Below are 13,159 nucleotides of genomic sequence, written 5' to 3'. Positions count from 1 at the left end.
TAAGGCTCGTAACTTTGGGAAAGTGTCATAGTAGCTTGTTTACAACTGAAACTGACTTTCTGTGCATAACTTCCTCTTCAAAAAAAGAGCCACATGTAATGATTAGTCAACACTAGTTTTATTTCTAAGTCTACTTACAGGACATTAACATCACATTTGAGTTCCTTTTGAATGCCTGTCAGATTTATATGAAGTCTGATTCAGACTTCATATAATAGGCCCTCACTAATATTCATGATAAAATGGCAAAAAGAATCTACTGTCCGTATCTCATATAGGAGGGGGCTGTGGGCAGTTCAGAAACCCGTCCACCAGTGACATCATCGTTAGGCAGATTCTTTTTTAAACAAGATTTCTTTTACAAAAATGAGGTTTATTAACGTGAGAACGATGGCTTCCATTTTCGTATTGCAACTTTGCATGACTAGAAAGCCTGCATTTTCTATTCGCTTGGATTCCCCATTCATGATGTCACTGGTGGACGGGTTTCTGAACTGCCCACAGCCCTCTTATGAGACACAGACTGAGTAGATTTTTTTTTGCCATTTTATCCTGATTATTAGTGAGGATCTTCTCCACTCTCTTTACAGCTCCGGTGAAGGACGATCCTTTCCTTTCTGCTCTAACCCTGCTCACCAACACCATAATCTCCTTCTCTCTCCTAGGACACCAGTTGATCTAGCCCCTTTCGGGACCCTCGGTTACCGTTTCTGAATTTTGGACGTCGGTACCCCAGGGTCCCTCAGTACTTATTCCACTCTCCATGGGAGACAGATGTACATACCCGCCGTTCACGCCCTGCTGCGCTCCGCTTGAGTGTTGGTGAGATGTTTCAAAGATGCATAAAGCGTCTATAGGAGACAACGGAAACGTTGGAGAAATCGCATTAAGCGCCGATGCCGTTAAGTATTTTTTATCTGTTTTCTGTCTCCCATGGAGAGTGGAATAAGTACCGAGGGACCCTGCGTCCAAAATCCAGAAACGGTAACCGAGGGTCCCGAAAGGGGCTACAGTTGATCGTGTGTAATGTCCCCCACCACAATGCACACACTTTAATTCTCCTTGGCTTTCTTTACATTCCTCTTCTTTGCATGTTTCCTCCCCCCCACACTTTGTTCTCCCTGCACTAGCCCTGGAACATGACTGCCATGATGATTATCATGACAGTCATGCAGTAACTTTGCCCTGTTTTTTGCGCTCGCTGCATTTACAAGATTTCCGTATATATAAACATACAGATTTAAAATATAAAGTACTCACAAAGTGTCCCACGGGTGTTAGTTAGTAGCAGCGCCAGCGATTAGAATTGCTGCGTCCCGCGTTGTTTAATAAAAAGCATTTTTGTCCGAGCGCCCCGGCTACTTTTTTCAAACGGGGTTCGTTTGGGAAATCCACAGTTGCACACCGGGAGCGCACTCGCCTATTAGTCTGTATTGGCAGGGCGGTCAGCCTACCTATATCGAACACACCGAGTGCCACCCTCCTCCCGACCGATAGGGGCGCGTAGTTGAAAGCCAATGGCAAAATAACACCTCGGATAAAATGTGCAGGGCTATCCCTGCACATTAATTGCTGCCACATTGCCATATAATTGGCAACAAAAGCACCTGAGCGGTGCTCTTTCATAATATGGCCTCCCTGACCCGATAGCTCATGTATTAAAGCATCGGGTTACTAAGCACCCGCCTCTCGTTTCCCATCTCTAAATCTGGACAATCCACAAAAACTGTCAACAAGTGCACAGACGCTTGTGGTCTCACTGATAATGGAACTTGATCCACTTATAATTCCCTTGCTCATTTTTAATTCAAGTCGAAAGGTGCTCGCCTCACGTATAGTGGCGAATGGACCGTCCTGGCCAGTGCAAATATTTTGTTTAGGCCGCCTATAAACCCTAAAAAATAACATAGTGTGTGAGTGTGTGTGTGTGTGTGAGAGAGAGAGAGAGAGAGAGAGAGAGGGGGGCGATGCGGTGCGTGCCAAGCGATGTTTTTTCAATCAATCTGTATGTTTACATCAGTTTGTATGTTTCACTTTCAATCAATCTATGTAGCCTGTCTGTTTGGTTTGGTTTAGTTTGGTTTATTTATTTAGCATGTGGTACAAAAAATAGACAATAACATATCAAAGAAACAAAAATACAATGCAAGGAAAGGAAGAAGCCAGAAGGCTTATATGGAATCCTTTCCTGAAGGAAGAGGTCATTGGTTTAAAAGATTAAAAGTTCATAAAGTACAGTACATAAATCTGTCTAAGAGCAGGACTGCAGCCTGCAGGCTATCACAAATTACTTTGGACAGATGGAAAAAACTTTAGTTAAACTTGCAGAGTGCCAGATTACTTTACCTGGGTTACATCTTCTGATAGTTGTTCTTGAATGCTGTATCAGAACATGAGTCACATGACATAATAATCCCATCTAGTGTTTCATTCGCGCGACGGAACGTGACAAAATAGGCTACAGCTGATCTTTGTTGTGCTGCTGCGAGCTGAGCATGAACACATGCAGTAACCCACGCGTTGAAACAAGGCTGTGGTAAAGATACTAAGGAATGGTCAGTGATGTCACTGGTATGCAACACGGAAGTAGTATGGACTTCAAGCTGTTTATAAACCAGTCAGTCTGCAGTGACATCACTTTCGCATCCTTGGTGTTACTGCATAATTGGGGTCGTCCACTCACAGTTATAAATTATTACTTTCAAGGCTGTGCGGACCAGCCAGGAGATTGATGAACCAAACTAATTTTCAATAAAGTTAGTATGATAGTATATTTAATTTTGTACATTTTTATTTAGATTTTGATTGTTCTCAATTAAAACACATTACTAGTTCTGCTTCTGGTGAGTTGATACATTGTTTATCTCACATAGCTGTGTGCTCACAGTGCTGTGTGATGATCAGCGCCTGGCCTGTGACACAGTGAAGATGGTTTATGCACCCTGGATGTAGAGATCAAAGGATTACAACAGTAATTTCCATGAGTTAAACTTCTCAATTTTTTCTCTGACCCAACTTGACCTTGTGTGTTTGTTATGGTTGTTTTCAGGAGCAGACCCCCATGTTCCCACCTACTGTATGATGGACTTCACAAGCTGATGTGACATGGCAGTGCAGAGCAGTGGCATTTCCCCCGGGAAATATTGGATGACAAAATATTCAATCATTATTTTATATTAAAAAAAAAACTTAAATGAATGATAAAACAAGACAAGTATTTGAATATTCTGAATCTGTGTTCAACTAATTATTGAGCTGGGGATATCTGCTTGGAGGGAAGACACTGACAGCGAGAAAGAAGGATGTGAATGCCATTTGGCGTATGCCATTTATTAACAGAAAGTCCACAAATAAACCAAATAAATTGGTAACCGCTTGCTTGCCATGGTTAAGTTCCAACTTACAACATCAGAACATAATCTATGATATACTGTATATGTATCAAGACAAGCTTGGTGTGGTGTACAACAATATGTCGGTGTGGTAGGCCCCGGTCTCACTGTATGCACCAAAGACAAAAATTGGTCTATGAGCCCAACCAGCCACAGTACACATAACAACCCCATTACTTCTGCTAAAATATCTACTGTATAAAAACAGTTTAGGTGAGAACTGGGCTTCTTTATTAAATGAGCTTTAAGAGCTGATGTCTCAGATGAATGTGTTGAATAAAGCAAGTCTAAGTCCATCCATGACCCACCACAAACATGCACTGGCATAAAACACACAAACCAAAAACAACCAAACCAAGAACAAATATAAAATGTTGAATTAACATGAATTAAACAGCTATACTCAAGCTAAACTCCATGTAAATTTGCTTTAAGTTATGTTGTGAGTCTCTTGTACTTATTTGTTGTAATTGTGGAGCAGGGAATTGCACTCTTTCAGGGTGGTTTGAAGAAGAAAAAAAGCATTCTTCTACAGCAATCAATTTGAAAAGGAACATGGTGTCATCGTGTCAAGTCCAAGTCCCTCATTTCCCACCTTCCATTTAGTCAGACCTGCAGGGAACTGCTCTTTATTTGCCTGGTTTAAGAAAGCTTGTTGAAGGAATCCTTCCTCCTCCTCTTCTCCTCACCTACGTCTCCTCCATAACCTGTTAGGTCACAAAAGTCACCATCAAACCCAGTTGATTGGGCTGAAAATATCCTTGCTGTAGGTCTACAGGTATCATTCGATACAGATCGATGCTACAAAAGATAACATCCTTGATGTCTTACTGTCTAAAGTAAGGCCTGTGAATCTATTATTTTACTATGTTTTCGTTCTTCAGTTAGTAATACTACTTGTGGGAGCTATATTCAGTAATTTTCTATTTCAGTATTTGTTATATATTTAATGCATTTCTTATTTTTAGTTTAATTTGCTTTGCTTAATTGGTTTGTTTACAGCCATTATTTATGTTGCAGGTAAAGCTTTTGTTTTGAAGTTGATGGGCAGTTCACAGCTGAGTCTATTTAATTAAGAGAGCACACAGGGAGTCAGAGAGCACTGGGAAGGTCCACGGTTTTTTACCAGCAGCTAGGGAGAGCACTTTGACATCTTGTATCCCATACTATGTCTGTCTGGATGAGCAAATAAAAACACCATCAAAATTGGCTGCCCTGACTGGACATTGGTCTTATTCCTGCAACTGCGTAAGATTCGCTGCCCGGTGCTTTTTTAGGCTTTTAAAGTTTTATTGTTCATGGTGTTGATTAGCCACTACACTACTCTCTTACAGTCACTCGGCAGTGGACACACCCTGCAGTTCAGTGGGGGGGTTTCGGGTCTTCTTCTTAGCAGGACCTTCATCAGCATTTAACTGTAGACTAGCAGAATAATGCACATTAAAGAGCATAATAATTGACAGAATATGGAAACAATCTTACACTGAATATTATACTCTCTTAAATACTATAGACACAAATGCGTCTTAATGATGAACTAAGACTGTTCTAATTCGATACATAGAGTAGAACAAATACTTATTGGAATGCCAGGCCAGCAATGTTATTAGTGAGTGAATCTAGGATGTTGTATAATTGTATAAAAAATAAATTACCTGCTGCAGGAAGCAACTGTGGGGTCAACAGTGGTTCCATCAACCTCCTTATCCTGCACTGCATCTGCACCTGAAAGACACATCAAGGTCATTATAGTGAATGAAAAGTAAAACAGAAGAACTGTCTGATTTGTACACTAAATTAGGATGAGCAACAATTCTGTTTTCATAATGCTTTAGGAATACTTTATGATGAAGGCGAGCTGTAAACAACGAGAAGAATGAGATGGACCAAGATGTTTAGACAACACAGAGCATTGTCATTTACATTGAACACAATGCCTCCAAATGTGTCCGTTTGTAAGCGTCTGGTAACTTCTGTGTTACAGAAAACACAGACGGAAATGCGACATAATATTACTGTTAAGTGCACAAGATCAGAAGAATGGCATTTGGGAATATTTTGAGTAGTTTAAAAACACAATACAAACAAGTTCATGAGATAAGTTTGTTTTGATTTAATTCGGTCATGTTGACATCAGATGTTTGATTCCTCTGCTTTATTATTATTGAGGACTTTTCACTGTCATATTAGTTTACAATTATATGTTTGTTCTGTATGTGATAGCATGTGTCAGCTCAGATAATTTACATGCAAAATGCATGTATGCTGTTCACTTCACAGATGTATTTCTGTATGATAACCCATTTATGAAAGGTTGCACAAACTAGAGGGTAGAACGGGTCAGAAACGGCACAGAAAAGGATTATTTGGATCTGTTCCGAAACAGCGACGAGGCATATTCCAGCTGGGTCCTTAAAGGCAAATGCCAGGCAAATTCATTCTCAGTGCGGCTCTCTGACACGTGCTACCCTCTAGCAGCTAGAGGGTAGCACGTGTCAGAGAGCCAGTCTAGCACAAACTACAACACTTTCTTTCCCTCACCTGTATTACTTTCCCTCATCAGATTACTATTTTGACTGAATCTTTGTTGACAAACTGTACAAGTATAGGGTTTTTCCCCTGTATGAGTCCTCATGTGTCTCTTCAGATTACCATTTCGACTGAATCTTTGTCGACAAACTGTACAAGTAGGCCTATAGGGTTTTTCCCCTGTATGAGCTCTCATGTGTCTCTTCAGATCACCATTTAGCCTGAATCTTTGTTGACAAACTGTACAAGTGTAGGGGTTTTCCCATGCATTATGAGTCCTCATGTGCATCTTCAGACTGCTATTTAGCCTGAATCTTTGTTGACAAACAGTACAGGTATATGGTTTTTCCCCGTTATGAGTCCTCATGTGTCTCTTCAGATCACCATTTTGACTGAATCCTTGTTTACAAACTGTACAGGTATAGGGTTTTTCCCCTGTATGAGTCCTCATGTGTCTTTTCAGATTCGTGGAACTAAAGCCTTTGTCACAAATGGTACAACTAATTATATTGTTCTCTGTGTGACTCTTCATGGATGGAGTATGTTTCACTGATTTCAAGTCAAGGGACAGCTTGTTGCTTAAAGACAATCTTTGTCCTTCCACATGTTGTGTCTTGAGTGATTTCAGTGTGTTTAAAGCCGACTGGTGTTGCCTTGTCTCCTCCCACTCATCACTGTCTTCAGTGATGTCAGTTTCTCACTAGTTGGCTGCGATTCTGAACAGTCGGCAACATCAGTTGTAGTTTTCATGTGTTCAGTTGAGATGCTGGATAGAAGCTCTGTGTCTCTGTTTTCATCATAATTTTCACTTTTTACTGTTAGTAATGTCAACATTGACCCGGCAGCCTCCTCTGGTATTATAAGTAGCTCCGCGGGCTCCTCCTCAATCTGGTGGGGTTCTGGTTTCTCCTTGACCAGACTGGGGATCCTCTCCTGCTCCTCTTTACACACAGGAAGGAGTGTGACATCTAGGAGGAGGAGAGAGGAGGTGACATCAGCATCGCGCTGGTGGTTCTCTCAAACAGAGTATTGGAATCACTGGTTATTACTAAAACAGTCTGATGTGTTTCACACTCAATATGGTCAATATAATTACAGCAGGTTGTTTCATAAGCACTGGACTCTGGCTGGACAGACGTACATTAAAACGTTTCCACTCAGCTACGTCATGTGTGAACATATAACTGGTCTAATTGTCCTGTTTTTAGTTTAAGTTACATTATTTGGTGGTTAACAAATCAATGATAAATTAAATAATTGGACACCGTTGGCAAATACAATAACTTGTTCGTATGGATTGGACCAGGCCAAGTCACATGAAAGATGTGTGTTACTAGTTATACGTATATTTTTGCCACACTTGGTACATATTGTAGATAACCTTGTTTTATTACCACACTAGGTGTTGATTCGGATACACAAGCAGCATGAGTCATCTCATGTGCAACTGGTGTAGAAACCACTGCCTTATGGTAAAAATTGTCGTCAGTTTATGGAGCAAAGATGATGATATTGTTCCCCCTTCTTCAGTCTCCAAGCCATTAGACGGCCTACACAGGCTGCACCACAATCTCATTAATTTCCTCCATTAATAATTTGTTGTTTATCTGATGAAGCTCAATTAATAGATCAAAACATCACCAATGCAATTAAGTTACGTGAAGTTTTTACCTGAGAGATTGTCTCCCCTTTTCCTCATGTCTGGTAATGTCACCGTTGTCCCGTTGTTCTTCTTTAATCTGTGGAGGTTCTGGTTTCTCCTGGACCAGACTGGGGCTCCACTCCTGCTGTTCAGGGGAAACCTCCTCTTTACACATAGGAAGGAGCGTGGGATCTAGAAGGAGGAGAGAGGTAACATTAGGAGAGAGCAACTCAATGCATTTTCTGTTGGAATCAGATTTATTTTTTTAAATGACTTATACAGCCCTAGAATATCTCTGTTTTTACATACAGTTGGTACAGTATTCCACATACAGGAGCCATAGAACAGTGTCCTTGCGGTTGCAGCGGCAGAATGGCGGCATAAATGTGATAAATACTCCGTTTGTACTCACCCATTAAATTACTCCAAAGTCAAATATCTCCACTTTTTCACGAGCTGCACCCGGGTGAGGGGCCCGGAATGATCGATGGACTGAATTTACCAACAATTCCTGTTGATTACCACAAACGTCATCACAAATTGTCCAGGGAAGCACAAATGTTTGGGGCACACAATTGGCAGGTGGTGTGATTAATTACCCAGCACCTATCGCAAGGCACCTGCCAATCGTCATTCCGGGCCCCTCACCCGGAGAGAAAGCCGTCCGGGTGCAGCTCGTGAAAAAGTGTAGATATTTGACTAAATACACGTTTCGTGCCAGAACTTTCACATGGATATGAAAGTAGAGGATAATATCTTACTCCACGTCTTTGGAATTATTTAATGGGCGAGTACAAACGGAGCATTTATCACATTTAATGCTGCACATGTTGCGCCGTAACCAGAAGTGAACCAGGGTGTTCTATGTTCCTGTATGTGGAATACTGTACCAACTGTATGTAACAACAGAGAAACCCGGGCTAATACACAGTAGTGAAGAGGGGTCCTATCAGGACAGGCTTCAAGCACACTCTTGAGCAAGGATACATTAAAAAAGCCTTCATTATCTAGATCTATTATCTAGACTAGGCTATTTTTTTCTTGACTTGTACAGCACTTTGACAGTCGTTTTTAAATGTGCTTTATAAATAAAGTTTGATTTGATTTTGATTTGATACTTCTTTTTTAAAGCCTGTCTCGATGGCATCCCTCTTCAATACAAACCTATTTCTTTTTTTTTTTTTTAACTCTGAGCACCTCATCACCACAAGGACTGGAGTCTTCACCTTTTTTGTATCTCAGCAGCCTGTTCTTTCATTCTTCTACTTATTGATTTGTTATTTTCTTTGGTTAAATACGTGTTAAATAGCTATATTCTGACAGTAATCAATGTGACAGTGTTTATTCAGTAGTAGGAGTATCCATGTCTTTCTTTATTAAACAGAAAATGCATTTTCAGGTCAGGATATAAATTCTATCCAAATCAGGACAGAGAACTCAACTCAGTCAGGATATAGATTGAATAAGTGGAATTGGACGTGATGACACAAAGAAATATGCAGACAAACTTGGAATTGGAACACTATAAAAATTAAGCTGATCCTACTCTCTCCTGATTGGTTGAACCTACCTGAAAATGTATGTTGTTTATTAAAGAGTTGGAGAGACAGCTGGGAGACTGCCGTTACTGAACAAACACTATAGCAATGATTACTATCAGAAAATTGTGCTTTAACTTTTAATTAAAACCAAGACATGTCACAAACTACATAGGCCTATCTGATGACAGTAGCCTATAATTAAAAAAATGGAATACAAATAAAATAAAAAACATTTTCTTCTGTGATTATTTCTGGTTAAGTGTAGTAATGGTACCAACCTGCTCTGTGTAGCATGATGACTGGTTGTAAAAGCAGCTCCAGTTTTCTTTTGCTGGAGGCAGACATCTTCTTCCTCGTATTCTCTGATAGTTCTGTTAACTTCAATCAATGTAAAAAGTTTAATTTGCACATTAAAACTACAAATTAAGCATTTAAATGATGCTATATAAGAGCTCATAAGACGGAGACCTATGGGGCAGGCAGCGTCTAGTGAACAGATCTAATGAACAGATTTAAGGCTTCCGGTGGACGATCTCTTCAAAATAAGAGTACCCTCTAGAGTATTGAAAAAAGTTTAATTTGCACATTAAAACTACAAATTAAGCATTTAAATGATGCTATATGATGCTATAAGACACACATTATGTTTCTGTGTAAAAATAAGTAATTAAATCATTATAATAATAATAATAAAGTTATCTAAATGGATAAATGCTATTCACTGGAGTGCATGGACTTTATAAAGTGGACACTGGACAAAAGACGGCTCTGCGAGGCAACTATCTGGACATACCCACGCGTTCGGGGAGATGTCCTGTACCACACCCCACTCTCCGCTAAGCGGGAGAGGTGTAAAATTCACAGCAGCAGACCTTCTACTGGGGTCAAGGCTGACAAAAAGTACCGTTTCCGGACCCAGAATGGACACTGGACAAAAGACGGCTCCGCGAGGCAACTATCTGGACATACCCACGCGTTCGGGGAGATGTCCTCTACCACACCCCACTCTCCGCTAAGCGGGAGAGGTGTAAAATTCACAGCAGCAGCCCTTCTACTGTGGTCAATGCTGAAAAAAGTACCGTTTCCGGACCCAGAATGGACACTGGACAAAGAGGCCTCCGCGAGGCAACTATCTGGACATACCCACACGTTCGGGGAGATGTCCTCTACCACACCCCACTCTCCGCTAAGCGGGAGAGGTGTAAAATTCACAGCAGCAGACCTTCTACTGGGGTCAAGGCTGACAAAAAGTACCGTTTCCGGACCCAGAATGGACACTGGACAAAAGACGGCTCCGCGAGGCAACTATCTGGACATACCCACGTGTTCGGGGAGATGTCCTCTACCACACCCCACTCTCCGCTAAGCGGGAGAGGTGTAAAATTCACAGCAGCAGCCCTTCTACTGTGGTCAATGCTGAAAAAAGTACCGTTTCCGGACCCAGAATGGACACTGGACAAAAGACGGCTCCGCGAGGCAACTATCTGGACATACCCACGTGTTCGGGGAGATGTCCTCTACCACACCCCACTCTCCGCTAAGCGGGAGAGGTGTAAAATTCACAGCAGCAGCCCTTCTACTGAGGTCAATGCTCAAAAAAGTGCTGTGCCTTGGGGCATTGACATGAAATCACTGGCCTATAACATGCATTGCAAAGTAATACTAATTATTTTGGTAATTACTGGTGTTTGAACACTAATGTCTGCATCAATGACAATGGTAATGTCATTCACTATGTAGATGGGCCATTAACAGTAATAGTTTATTTTTACAGTGCTGTGTTTATACATTCCTCCAAACCCTCTTTCTGGCTGGGCGGTGCCCAGGTATAGATGAGGTGATCGTTATATATATAGTGGCCCTCTCCATAGCATTACATTTATGAAAGAATAAAAGAATACAGACAAGGCTTTGAAAGTTAGAAAAAAAATACCTTTTAATTAATCATTACTCATTTCTCATTCACTGTTACACAGAAGAAGAAGAAATCATATCAATAATGATCATCACAATCAGAAATAAAATGCTCATTTAAAAGTTTCCAAATCCCTACAATATTTGTTTTTAAACATCACAATTTGTCTTAATGTGGACTGAGAAGCTACTTTAATAGTTAGTAGTTACAGATTTGATCAATTTACTGCATGTGTGTGCGCATCTGTGTTAATACAGCAAACATTATTCAAACACATGCAAAACATGCAAAAACTACAAAGTCAATCAGTGCAAACATCACTCAAAAGTACAAAATTGTACTATAAGTGCAACGTACCTATAAGTGCATACATTACTCAAATGTATAAAAAGGTAAGACGTGCAATGTACCAATTAAGTGCAAACGTTACTCAAAAGCTTAGGTACAACATGCAATGTACCTCAATGCAAACATCACTCAAATGTATATATGGTACAACATGCAATGTACCTAAGTGCACACATCACTCAAATGTATAAAAAGGTAGCCTATAGTGCAAAGCATCACTGCAAACATAAAGTGCAAACATTGTACACACACACACACACACACACACACACACACACACACACACACACACACACACACACACACACACACACATAAATTGATCAAAAGTTAGATGTACTTTTAAAGCAAAACCAGCTCAGTCCAAACATTTCAAACGTTTGTTTTTAGATGATCACAGTAAGCACTATTGGATTAAATCACGTGGGGACGTGTCATTTGGCGTCCCTCGCATCCTCCATTGGCGGCGAAGTTCTCCTACAACATATAAGACAGATAAAACAGAGCCTTTTAGTGCAGTGCAGTACTTAAACTATGTACTCAGAGCAATACATTTTTTCCTGTCAGCTCATACAATACACAATCTCGCTTTTCAGTCTCTGTTTGGTAAGTGTTGAGACTCACGTCAAACAGAACAGCTTTGGAAAACAAACAAGTGTAGAGACCACAGCTACTGGTATCAGTTTGTGTTATGAAATGAGGGCAACTGTCATAACACTCATATCTAAATGTGATAGCCATACCTCTACCATGAATTGCAAAGTACTGTAAGGCTAAGTATTTTTGCAGTGGACCAAATACATTAACCAGGTCTTGTTCATAGCTATGGACTGAATCCATTAGAACAACATCTAAGATTATGCTATCACCCTCCACTGTCTTTTTAGAGAAATCTACGACAATTGCTCCCCAATGAGTCTTTTGGAGGTTGACTGGCAATATTACCAACTCATAGCTCCACCAATTCTGTGATGTTCTTGGTACATCTGGTAGTATGCTGATGTCACCACAATAAAGACTCATTAACTGTTGGCTTACAAAAATGCTGGGACAAATATATGCCCTTTTGTCAACAACAACAGATAGCAAGAGCTGATGGTACTGATCGATTGTCTTATCACACAGCCACCCGTTAGCTTTCTCTACGCAAGCTAAGTCAGGTGAAGGAGTTACCTCTAGTTTTGGAATGGGTGTCACTTGTGTGCGGTGATTGCATCTGTCTGTGCATTTATGCATTTGTTTGTCCTGACGAAACTTGATTATTTCTTGACTGTTTCTTTTCTCGTATGACACGACATAGAAACTACTTGTGCCTAATGTCTTTTTGTGCTGTTGAGCGGATTCTCTTTGCATCAGCTCTTAAGGTATAGCCTGCTGTGTCATTCGATTCATTTGTCCAGATATGCCATTTATGATCTTTACGGATGTACAATGTCGTAAAATACACACATACTGGTCAAAGCATACTCATTTTGGTTGTACAGACAGGATAAATTGAACGTGTTTTGAATTTTTGTGCCAGCTCTTAACAGGAGAAGTAAGGTCTGTGGGCTGTTAATTACTTCATATGTTGATAAGCTCTTTTCCTGCTGACATGTTTCACATTGTTCAGATTGAGCAGGTAATATTTGTGCAATTGTGTCTAAGATGCCTTTTTGTGACACGTCCAGTGGCTGCGCTATAAATTGTGACATGTTCTTTGTAGATGGTAAGGCCTTGTCACCACATTGAGTACAACTATACAGACTAAGACTTTTCAGGCAAAGCAGGTCATCTCCAAGGAAAGGAGACC

The 13,159-nt window shown here is 40.5% G+C and overlaps 1 long non-coding RNA gene across 1 annotated transcript in view; it reads left to right on the top strand.

The window, feature by feature from the left end:
* Nucleotides 1–13,159, top strand: part of LOC310853603 — a 762,466-nt gene that overhangs the window by 122,253 nt on the left and 627,054 nt on the right. The gene's annotated exons all lie outside the window — the stretch shown is intronic.

The sequence above is a fragment of the Protomyctophum parallelum genome (genome assembly GCF_964188405.1).
Source record: "Protomyctophum parallelum genome assembly, chromosome: 22".
NCBI classification, from domain to species: Eukaryota; Metazoa; Chordata; class Actinopteri; order Myctophiformes; family Myctophidae; genus Protomyctophum; species Protomyctophum parallelum.
This window is presented reverse-complemented; position numbering and strand designations above follow the sequence as displayed.